The sequence below is a fragment of the Magnolia sinica genome, chromosome 8 (assembly GCF_029962835.1).
Source record: "Magnolia sinica isolate HGM2019 chromosome 8, MsV1, whole genome shotgun sequence".
NCBI lineage: Eukaryota > Viridiplantae > Streptophyta > Magnoliopsida > Magnoliales > Magnoliaceae > Magnolia > Magnolia sinica.
In genome coordinates this window covers 8,543,148-8,555,256 of record NC_080580.1, presented here as the reverse complement: position 1 = coordinate 8,555,256, position 12,109 = coordinate 8,543,148, and the positions used below count along the sequence as shown (strand labels likewise).

The 12,109-nt window shown below is 40.8% G+C and overlaps 1 non-coding gene across 1 annotated transcript; it reads left to right on the top strand.

Moving 5' to 3' along the window:
- Positions 1 to 7,799: 7,799 nt before the first annotated feature.
- LOC131254667 (small nucleolar RNA R71) lies at positions 7,800 to 7,906 on the top strand. Its single transcript, XR_009175789.1, has one exon. It is a non-coding gene; the product is annotated as a small nucleolar RNA R71 (small nucleolar RNA).
- Positions 7,907 to 12,109: the final 4,203 nt, after the last annotated feature.

Sequence of the window (12,109 nt, the reverse complement as noted above, 5' to 3'; positions counted from 1 at the left end):
AAGAATCATGAAAATTAAACAGAACTTCCTCTAATATAATTTTAAATAGATGAAAGGTATATGAATTAGAATGGATTCCATTACCAAACCATGCCCAGGAGACAAAGCAAACAATAGAATTAAACTAATTACCAACCAATCATCATGCTATGAAGGTTAGGAAGGGTACCGTCATCCGACCATGCCTAGGAGACGATGGTGAACAACATGGCTTCCTGACGTCATAAACAAAAAAGGAAAGGAACATGCTCAAAGCTATCGCAGACCCATTGTAATTTCAGTCACAACAGATCATTAAAAACTAAAAACATTCCCTTAATAATCAAACCACAATCAAGCTCAATTCACAATTTAATAGTTAAATAAAAAAAATAAAATAGAGTCTCCCATCTCACTACAAGCTTCACCTCTTAGCCCTAGCTAAGAGATTTAGTCGATCACGGGCATGATTAGACTAAATTCAAAATAAACAAAAGAAGAAGAAGAAAAGAAAAAGAAAAAAATCAGGTCCAGCCCAAGCCTTGCTCCCAACTTCACGTCCCAGCTTTTCCAGATCTTCCCCTCTTTTCTCTCCCTTGGTTCTCTCTCTCTCGTGCATTACAAGAGGCTAGAGTCAGTGGCCTCTTTTACGCAGAAGAATCTGCATGCGAAAGGAAACGCAACTCACTTGTATTTTACCCGAATCTTGGGACGATGGAGTAGCTGATTTCGAGATCTGAGCCGTTCAGACTCCTTGGTGACGGAAGGCGGCCCCATTGGAAAACTTTAAACGGTTCAGATTAACGAACCGATCATGATTTCATCGTGGAACGGCCTGGAAGTCCCTGTTTTTCCGGACTCGGAAAATAGGGCCTGCGCAAGGATGGGTTCGCTGTTGAAGTCGGTGGGGCCCACTTCGATTTTGTTTTGAGAAATCCATTCCGTCCACCGGATTCCTCTCGAAATTTCGGTCAGAAATGACTGCTTTTGGATTGCTTTTGATGCGGTTAACTGAATTTTCCATTTTACCATCCATCTTCCGTTCCCCTGAGATCTTCACACAACTACTTGCAAGGTGGCAAACGGACACCTATACGTTGGTCTTAGCCGTCCAAAGAATCGAATGGACGGTCCAGATCTATCTTTTGAACGATGTATGGGCCCCACAACTCAAAATCGGATGGACGCTGTCCGTCCGCTGGACGTTTTACGGAGAGACGGGTCAGCCCCCGTTTTGACCGGGCAGCCAGCCTGGTGCGTTACGGGAGTGCACCGCCTGTGCACTCCCACATGTACACATGGGGTCCACTATGATGTATGTGAAAAATCCACCCCGTCCATCTCTTTCCTCATATGATTTAAGGGGTTGAGACCAAAATTGAAGCATATCCAGATATCAGGTGGGCCCCAGATCAGATATTTATAGGCTGATCTGTCCATTGGGCCATTTCCACAAGGATCCATGAGCTGAAATTTTATGTGTACGGTTCATTTATGGTCCTCAGGTCATGTATAAAGTTTGGAGCCGATCAAATGGTGGGAACCCTGTGATCTTGCATTATGGACGTCTTTCAGGCCTGTTTAAAGTGAGTGGCTAGAATTTCTCTGATCTCCGGTGTGTAAATCCTCTATCTTGGACCCATGGAGTCCCGTCCAATGCCTTGGTGATGCTTGAGCGTTAAATCCATGCCTTTAGCATCCTTTTCAATCCATGCTCGTCAATACACTCTGCATCACAAACACGATTAAATCGGGCCATTGAACGGTATCATGCTTGTAAATCCAGGCAATAATTGGGTCTGATATGCAATATTTGACCCTCAACACAACCCCCAACTAGCATTTTACTAGTCCCAAGCAAAGTATGCGAAAGATAAGTTAAAAAAATACAGGATAATTTCTATGTACTCGAGTGATATTTTGAAAAGCGATTCAGATACAAGAAATCTAAGATTCATGAATGTTGGGCATTATTTTCTCCTGAACTCAAGCCCACAGTAATTTCACATTCAACTTAAAGTAGTAATCCATCAATTAGAAAAAATTCTAAACATTAGGATCCCTGAGTATATAGTCTAGTCTCGACTTATCAACATTAAGATTCAATTCATTATTTCATGATATCATTGGCAATCACAAGAGCATTCAGGACACCCAAACCTAAACTAAAACGTGCCTCATAGATCATTCTTTTTCTTTCTGTTAGCCTTTGATTTTTCTATTAAAAGGAGCACCAAGGAGGGGAATCAAATCCTCACCTATAGGGAGCAAACCTATAGTGAAGATTGTACACCCAACTTTTTTCTCATATCATCCATGGGGGATTGAATCTACACCTAGAGGGAGCAAACCTATGGTGTAGACCATTTGCCCAATCCTTTCAATTTTTCAGGATGGTTCCTTATCTGCTTAGTCATTACCATGTTAAATCAAACTGAAACCTTTATGTGAAAGCGAGATGTGTTGTGTGAAATCATGACTCAACCACTATTTAAAACCTCTAACCATGGATTAATGTTCAAACTTAACTGTGAAATCTAACAGGTGGCTGAATCCCAAATTCATAAATTACCAACAGTTTGTATCTTGTAATTTTAAAATCACAATTATCCTTCAAAATCACTTCAAATTCACAAGAAATTCCATAAAGATTTAAAAATATTCACAATTTTTGCTCAAGACCAAGAAAATACTGACTAGATAACCTAATCTCCCACCCCCAACCTAAAATCTACATTGTCCTCAATGTAAAAGAAATAAGCATGCCATTCATATGGAACAATGAAAATAAAAGAAGAGTGATGGAAAGATAGTACCTGAACGAGAGAATCAAGAGGCTATACCACTTTCGCAGGTGCTCTCGATTGCATTTAGCATATGCAACAAGCCTTTAAACCCCTATGTTGCCCCTAGTGGACGAGTTGTAGTCTCGTAAGGGTTTGCAGCAATGTTACCCACAAACATTGAACTAACTAACTAAGAAAATGAAACGGAATAACAAACTGGGTTGGCTCCCATGAGCGCTAAGTTTACCGTCTTTAGCCAGACAAATAAAGCAAACTACCCTAGTCCTATGAAAGCGATAAACCTACCTATACCTCCATCAGACTAGGAGATCAATCCTGGTAAACAGGAGCAGTCAGAGGCATGGACATGTCCTCTGAATCAAATTTCTCGACAAATGGTTTTAATCGATGTCCATTTACTTTAAACTCTTTGCCATTGTCGATGTCTCTTATCTCAACGGCCCCATGAGGATACGCAGTGACCACAATGTAAGGGCCAGTCCAACGAGATCGAAGCTTACCTGGAAAGAGATGTAATCGAGAATTATATAAAAGGACTTTCTGACCAGGTGTGAATGATTTCCGTAGAATACGTTGGTCATGAAACGCCTTCATTCTGTCCTTATAAATTCTCGAGTTCTCGTATGCATCGTTCCGGATTTCTTCGAGTTCATTCAACTGAAGTTTGCGTAGCGAGCCAGCGTTGTCCAGATTGAAATTCAATTTTTTTATTGCCCAGTAGGTTTTATGTTCTAACTCCACAGGCAAGTGGCAAGCCTTCCCATAAACAAGTGTAAAGGGAGACATTCCAATAGGGGTTTTAAATGCAGTACGGTAAGCTCATAAGGCATCAGTCAATCGGATTGACCAATCCTTACGGTCAGGGTTAACCGTTTTCTCCAAAATGTGTTTGATCTCCCTATTGGAAATCTCAACTTGCCCACTTGTCTGTGGGTGATATGGGGTGCTCACCTTATGAGAGATATCATATTTCTTCATTAAACTCTCGAATGGCCTATTACAAAAGTGTGAGCCCCCATCACTAATGATAGCTCGAGGCGTTCCGAATCGGGAAAGGATGTTCTCTTTTAGGAATTTAATGACTGTGCGATGGTCATTATTCCGACACAGAATCACTTCAACCCATTTAGTGACATAGTCTACAACGAGTAAAATATATAGATTTTCAAAAGATTGGGGGAATGGTCCCATGAAATCAATGCCCCAGCAATCAAATGCTTCTATGATAAGGATGGGATTCAAAGGCATCATATTTCGATGGGACAATGCTCCCAATTTCTGACAACGCTCACAAGCCTTACAAAACTCATGAGTGTCCCTGAACATAGTGGACCAATAAAAGCAATACTGCAAAATCTTGGCCGTGGTCTTTTTAGCAGAAAAGTGACCACCATAAGCCTGTGAGTGACAGAAGGAGATGACACTCTGATGCTCATCGTCTGGCACACATCTCCTTAGGATCTGGTCTGGGCAATATTTAAACAAATATGGATCGTCCCAGAAAAAGTTGCGCACCTCGGTAAAGAATTTCTTCTTATCTTGTGCAGTCCACTGTGTCGGTATGGAACCTGTGGCAAGATAATTAGCAATATCAGCGAACCAAGGTGAATGAGAGACTCTAAACAGTTGTTCATCAGGGAACATGTCATTGATATGGGTCGCCTCAAGGGAATCAGAAGTATTAAGGCGAGAAAGGTGGTCGGCCACTACGTTCTCTACTCCCTTTTTATCTTTAATCTCCAAATCAAACTCTTGGAGTAGAAGGATCCATCGTATCAGGCGGGGCTTAGAATCATTCTTAGAAAGAAGATACTTAAGTGCCGCATGATCTGTGTAGATAATGATCTTGGATCCGATCAAGTAGGACCTAAATTTGTCCAAGGCGAACACTACGGCTAAGAGTTCCTTTTCCGTAGTCGAGTAGTTCACTTGGGCAGGATTTAAAGTCCTACTCGCGTAATGAATGACGTAGGGCCTCTTATCTTTTCTCTGACCTAGAACCGCTCCAAGAGCATAATCAGAAGCGTCGCACATAAGCTCAAAAGGAAGGCTCCAGTCGGGTGGTTGTATGATGGGTGCACTAGTCAACATGCCCTTAAGCTTAGTGAAAGCTTCCTGACATGGCTCAGTCCACTCGTATGGTGCATCCTTTTGAAGTAGATTACATAAAGGACGAGAGAGGAGACTAAAGTCCTTTATGAATCGCCTGTAAAATCCTGCGTGTCCTAAGAAGGATCGCACGTCTCTAATGTTCTTGGGTGGAGGTAGGTTAGAGATAAGATCAATTTTTGCCTTATCCACCTCGATTCCTTGGGAAGAGATAATATGTCCAAGGATAATTCCCTTATGAACCATGAAATGACACTTCTCCCAATTAAGTACCAAGTTCTTATCTTCACATCTTTTCAGCACACATTTAAGACTTTCTAAGCACTTGCTGAAAGATGAACCGAAAACAGAGAAATCGTCCATAAAGACCTCTAGATATTTCTCCACCATGTCAGAAAAGATACTCATCATACATCGCTGAAAGGTGGCAGGGGCATTACATAATCCGAATGACATCCTTCTGTAGGCAAAGGTGCCGTAGGGACATGTAAATGTGGTCTTTTCCTGGTCCTCAGGGGCGATTTCAATCTGATTGTAGCCCGAATACCCGTCAAGGAAATAGTAATAGGAATGACCAGCTAGCCTTTCCAAGATTTGATCAATGAAGGGCAAAGGAAAGTGGTCCTTCCTCGTGACGGTATTCAGCTTCCTGTAGTCAATGCACATTCTCCAACCAGTAGTAACTCTAGTTGGCACGAGTTCATTATTGGCATTGGCTACGATGGTGATCCCGGACTTCTTAGGAACCACCTGAGTTGGACTCACCCATTGACTATCGGATATGGGGTATATGATACCCACATCCAATAGTTTAAGAACCTCGGCCTTAACCACTTCCCTCATGTTTGGATTTAGTCTACGTTGTGATTGCCAAGCGGTCTTCGCATTATCCTCAAGATATATGCGGTGAGTACAAATCGAGGGGTCGATTCCCTTGAGGTCCGCTATCGTCCATCCAAGGGCTCCCTTATGCTCAATGAGAGTAGATATAAGCATACTCTCCTGTTCTTTCTCCAGGTGGGCAGAGATCACCACCGGGTATGTCTCATCTTGACCTAAATAGACATATTTCAAATCAGAGGGCAAAGGTTTTAGGTCAAGCTTCGGCGGCTTGAGGTTAGACGGTAGAGGCACTACATCGGTTTGTGGCAATTCTTCAAATTGTGGCTTTCACTGGTTAACTTCAAGTACCGGTGTAGTATCAAGCAAGACACACGTCTCCCTAATCATGTCATCATCAAAATCATGGGAGTGGGCCAGGCACGGTCTAGAGGGTCAGAGGATAAGGTCAAAGGTGTCATATCTTCCACTAAAGAGTCAATCATGTTAATGTCATGGAAATCGTCATCATCCTCTAAGTTTCTGCCGTTATTGAAAAAGATGTTTGACTCCAATGTCATATTCCCAAAGGACATAGTCATGACACCATTCCTGCAATTGATAATTGCGTTTGAAGTGGCAAGGAATGGGTGACCAAGAATGACGGGAATCTGAGTGCTCATGTTATTGATGGGTTCGGTGTCCAGGATGATAAAATCTATAGGGTAGTAAAATCTATCAACTTGGACCAACACATCCTCAATTATCCCTCTTGGTACACGAACAGAGCGATCAGCAAGTTGTAGTGTGGTTAGGGTGGGTTTTAATTCACCCAAACCTAACTGTTTGTATACCGAGTAGGGAATCAGATTGACGCTCGCTCCTAAGTCAAGAAGTGCATGATCAATTCGGTGGTCCCCGATTACACATGATATGGTTGGGCTACCAGGATCTTTGAATTTCTGTGGCACGTCTTGCTTTAGGATGACACTCACTTTCTCGGTCAAGAAGATCTTCTTTTGAATACTCTGCCGTCGTTTGGTCGTGCATAAGTCTTTCAGGAATTTGGCATATGAAGGTATCTGTTTTACGACATCAAGTAGAGGAATGTTGACTTTCACTTGTTTCAACACCTCTAGGATATCCTGAGAGTTAGAGAGAGGTTTTGGTGCGACCAACCGTTGGGGAAATGGAGCAACTGGCTTTTCTAGAAGTTCCGGTTCTAACTTTTGTGGGGCCTCATTAGATCCATTATTGTTGTCTTCTTTTGGTTCTTGACGCTTTTCGGGCCTAACCGGGAGGGTTTTATCAATGATCTTTCCAATCTTAAGAGTGGTGATGGATTTAGCGTGCCCCATTTGATTTGAAGAGCTGGAATCACTTATCTCGTATTGCGGTTTAGTATTAGGGAGCGATTGTGCAGGAAGCATCCCCTTTTCTTTAACCGTCATTCATGAATCCATCTTTTGCATAAAGTCTCGCATTTCCTGGGTCACCTCTTGCATGGAATTTTAAACCGGTTCTTCTTGAGGTTTCCCCTGATTTGGATTTTGATTGAAGAAACCTTGAGGGGTAGCAGTTTGTCCATTTCTCCAACTAAAGTTTGGATGATTTTTCCAACCAGGATTGTACGTATTAAAGGTTGGTCCATTGAAAGGCCTTTGATAATTATTTACGGTATTGGATTGTTTATTCAACACTTCTCGAAAGGCGGGTATTGTAGGACAATTTTCAGTTGTATGAATGTTGCAATCACAGATGCCGCAAACACTTTCATTAACCTTATCCTTCTTTCCTTCCATGGCCTCAACTTTCCTTATGAGCGTAGTCACTTTACACTTGAGATCATCCTCTTCTTTCAAGAGATACAATCCACCTTTCTCCTTTAATTGAGTCGGCCTAGACGTGGTGTTCGATTTTGGGTAATAATCCCATGATTGTGTTTTTTCAGCAAGACTATCGAGATAATCCCATACCTCGTCAACATTTTTATTAGTGAATTCTTCATTACACATTGTCTCGACCATTTGGCGCATGGAAGATGTCAGTCCATCATAAAAAAAAATTGTAATGCGCCACGTTTCAAAGCCATGTTGTGGGCATGAATTGATCAAATCCTTGAACCTTTCCCAACATTGGCAAAATGTTTCATCCTCCTTTTGGGTGAAGTTCATGATTGCTTTTCTAAGGGTAATCGTTTTATGATGTGAAAAAATTTTCTTTATGAATTCCCTCTACATATCATTCCATGTGCCAATGGATCTAGGACGCAGTGAATGTAACCACGTCTTAGCCTTCTTCAAGGAAAAAGGAAAGAGTCTCAGCCTGACTGTGTCCTCAGACACATTTTGAAAATATAAAGTGGCTATGATTTCATCAAACTCTTTCAAATATAGATATGGATCTTTATATTCAAGCCCATAGAACTTAGGAATGAGTTGGATAACTCCTGGCTTGATGTTTATATGTCCTGTATTTTCAGGAAAAATCATGCATGAGGGCGTACTCACCCCCGCTGGTTGTAAATAATCTCGTAAAGTACGAGGCGGGGGTGCTTGATGCACCTCATTCTCATCCTGAATGTCTTCCACTCTGGGTTAAGGTAGAAGAGGTTGGTTCTCAGCCATCACTTCAATTAACTCAGGGGATTTCGAGTGGTGTTGAGTCCTGCGATGGATAGTTAACCCCTCAACTAATCCTCCTTCAGTCAAGAGAAGTCGAGTGTTGTCACGGGCCCACTTGGACATGAAACACTCGCAGCCCTCAATCAAATTCGAAACCTAATCCTAAGAAAGGAAAAGAAAATCTAAAAAAAAAAAGAGAGGGTTGGAAAGAAGTTACCAAATTGGAGTCCCTAAGTTAAAAACCTGCAAAATAAAACAAAATAAGTTAAATTCTAAAAAGAGAAGGGCTAAAATTAGAAAATTCTTAAAAAGAAAGATAGCAGTAAACTGATTTCTAAAAGAAGGAATTCTTAAAAGAAAGTGAAAATTTCTAAAATAAATTAGGAAAGTCCTAAACTAGAAAGTAAGTTCCTAAAAGAGATCTGAAAAATAGAAAATAGAGAAAGAGCTTACCGAATTATAAATTTCTATCTTAAAAGCCGACAAAATAGGAAGGTTAGTTTCTAAACAAAAAGTCTACAAGTAGAGAATTTCTAAAGATAAATTAGGAAACTAAGTTAGATTTTAAAAGAGTTAGACTTAGAAAGTTACTAAAAAAAAATAGAAAGTTAGTTTCTAAAAATAAGACTCAGAATTAGAAAGTTTTAAAATTAGAAAATCCAAACCTAAAATTAGAAAGTTTCTAAAAATAAAATAAAGGAAAGATGAGTAACTTTCTAAAATCAGAAAGAATTTCTAAAAAGGGAAATAACTAACCTAGTTTCTAAAAACAAAAGAGGAAAGTTTTTAAAAATAAACTGTTTCCTAAAAATAGAAAAATACTAGAATTAGAAAATTTCTAAAACTCAGACCCTAATTCTAAAAATAGAAAAAGTAGAGGAATTAGAAAGGATTACCAATTTAGAAGTTTATGTCAGGATCCTACAAAACAGGAAAACAAGTTAGTTCTAGAAATCAAATAAAAATCTAAAACTAAAGTTAGTAAAGTCCTAATCTTAAACTAATCCTAAAACTAGTTAATCTTAAAAAAACGTAACCGTCAATCCCCGGCAACGGCGCCAAAAACTTGTTCACTCCCCAAGTATAGGGTTGTGATGTAGTAATAAACTCGATAAGACTGAGGTCGAATCCCAAGGGACTGAAACCTGTACGTTATCTGAAACTAGGTAGAATTAGAACTAGACTAAGATGAAATCTAAATTAATTATAATTTGAGGAATAATGGTGAAATATTAATGTAAAACTTAAGAAATTTAGAGGGAGGAAACTAGGGATTCAGAGGATCCACTCTTAGAGATCAGGGAGATCTTAGGCCCGCTTCAAGAATCATGAAAATTAAACTGAACTTCCTCTGATATAATTTTAAAGAGATGAAAGATATATGAATTAGAATGGATTCCATCACCAAACCATGCCCGGGAGACAAAGCAGACAATAGAATTAAACTAATTACCAACCAATCATCATGCTATGAAGGTTAGGAAGGGTACTGTCATCCGACCTTGCCCAGGAGACGATGGTGAAAAACATGGCTTCCTGACGTCATAAACATAAAGGGAAAGGAACATGCTCAAAGCTATCGCAGACCCATTGTAATTTTAGTCACAATAGACTATTAAAAACTGAAAACATTCCCTTAATAATCAAATCACAATCAAGCTCAATTCACAATTTAATAATTAAATCAAAAAAATAGAGTCTCCCATCTCACTACAAGCTTCACCTCTTAGCCCTAGCTAAGAGGTTTAGCCCAACATGATTGGGCTTGATCTCTCAAATAATAAATAAATAGAATAAAAAAGAATCAAAACTCTAAAGAACAAACTCTCTATCTCTGACGTTCTCTGACTTCAAGCCCTCCCTGCAAAATTCAATCCTCTCTCCCTCACTCTCTCTTCTTTTTATAGTTTGGTAGGGGTGGTGAATGGAGTGCGTCCCAAGAGGCTGAAGTCAATGACCTCTTTTACGTAGAAGAATCTGCATGCGAAAGGAAACGCAACTCACTTGTATTTTACCCGAATCTTGGGACGATGGAGTAGCTGATTTCGAGATCTGAGCCGTTCAGACTCCTTGGTGACGGAAGGCGGCCCCATTGGAAAACTTTAAACGGTTCAGATTAACGAATCGATCATGATTTCATCGTGGAACGGCCTGGAAGTCCCTGTTTTTCCGGACTCGGAAAACAGGGCCTTTTCAAGATGGTTCGCTGTTGAAGTCGGTGGGGCCCACTTCGAATTTATTTTGAGAAATCCATTCCGTCCACCGGATTCCTCTCAAAATTTCGGTCAGAAATGACTGCTTTTGGGTTGCTTTTGATGCGGTCCACTGAATTGTCCATTTTACCATCCATCTTTCGTTCTGCTGAGATCTTCACACAACTGCTTGCAAGGTGGCAAACGGACACCTAACGCTGTCCGTCCGTTGGCCGTCTTACGGATCTAATAGACGGTCCAGATCTACTTTTTGAACGATGTATGGGCCTCACAACTCAAAACCAGATGGACGCTATCCATCCGCTGGACGTTTTATGCAGGAGAGATGGGTCAGCCCGTCTTTGACCGGCAAGCCTGGTGCGTTGCGGGAGTGCACCGCCTGTGCACTCCCACATGTACACGTGGGGTCCACTATGATGTATGTGAAAAATCCACCCCGTCCATCTCTTTTCTCATTTGATTTAAGGGGTTGAGACCAAAATTGAAGCATATCTAGATATCAGGTGGGCCCCAGATCAGATATTTATAGGCTGATCTGTCCATTGGGCCATTTTCACAAGGATCCAGGAGCTGAAATTTTACGTGTACGGTTCATTTATGGTCCCAGACCATAAATGAAGTTTGGAGCCGATCAGATGGTGGGAACCCTGTGATCTTGCATTATAGATATCTTTAAGGCCTGTTTAAAGTGAGTGGCTAGAATTTCTCTGATCTCCGGCGTGTAAATCCTCTATCTTGGACCCATGGAATCCCGTCCAATGACTTGGTGATGCTTGAGCGTTAAATCCATGCTTTTAGCATCCTTTTCAATCCATGCTCATCAATACACTCTGCATCATAAACACGATTAAATCGGGCCATTGAACGGTATCATGCTTGTAAATCCAGGCAATAATTGGGATCCTAAATATACTTAATGTTGCATCACCACAATGAACTGATTTACAGAACTAGGAAAGTTTACAAATTAAATAGCAAGCTATTTCATCAAACAGATAGCATGTCATTTCAAAAAACAGTTAGCATGACATTTCATCAAATAGATAACATGCATGAAATCTAGCCATTTCATTAAACAGATAGCATGCCATTTCATCCAGCCATTTCATTATTTCATCAAATAGTTAGCATGCATCAAATCTGAAAGACAGAAAAAGATACATAAAGAGAGGAAGATATCAAACCTATGCCTCAAAGATATGAGAAGGGTTTCGAATGGCGTGTGTTTCTTCGGGTAGGATCGTCACGGCTGCTGCACTGGAGAGAGATAGAAGAGATGACAGACATATTGGAGAGAAAGGGAGGAGAATGAGTAAGATGGAGCGGCAGGGGTAGGCAGGTTTTAGGGGGGTTTATCCTCTACGGCAGCGACAGTGAGATCGAGTTGGGATTACGATTTGGGTAGGTGATTTGAGCAGAGGTTGCAATTTTGAGAAGGGCAAGGGCTGTGATTTGGGGAGGAGATTCACGACTGCATTGGAGAGATCGAGGGAGGAGAATGAGAGAGATGGAGAGAGAGAGAGAGGATTAGGGAGATGGAGTAGAGATCGGGAGAGAG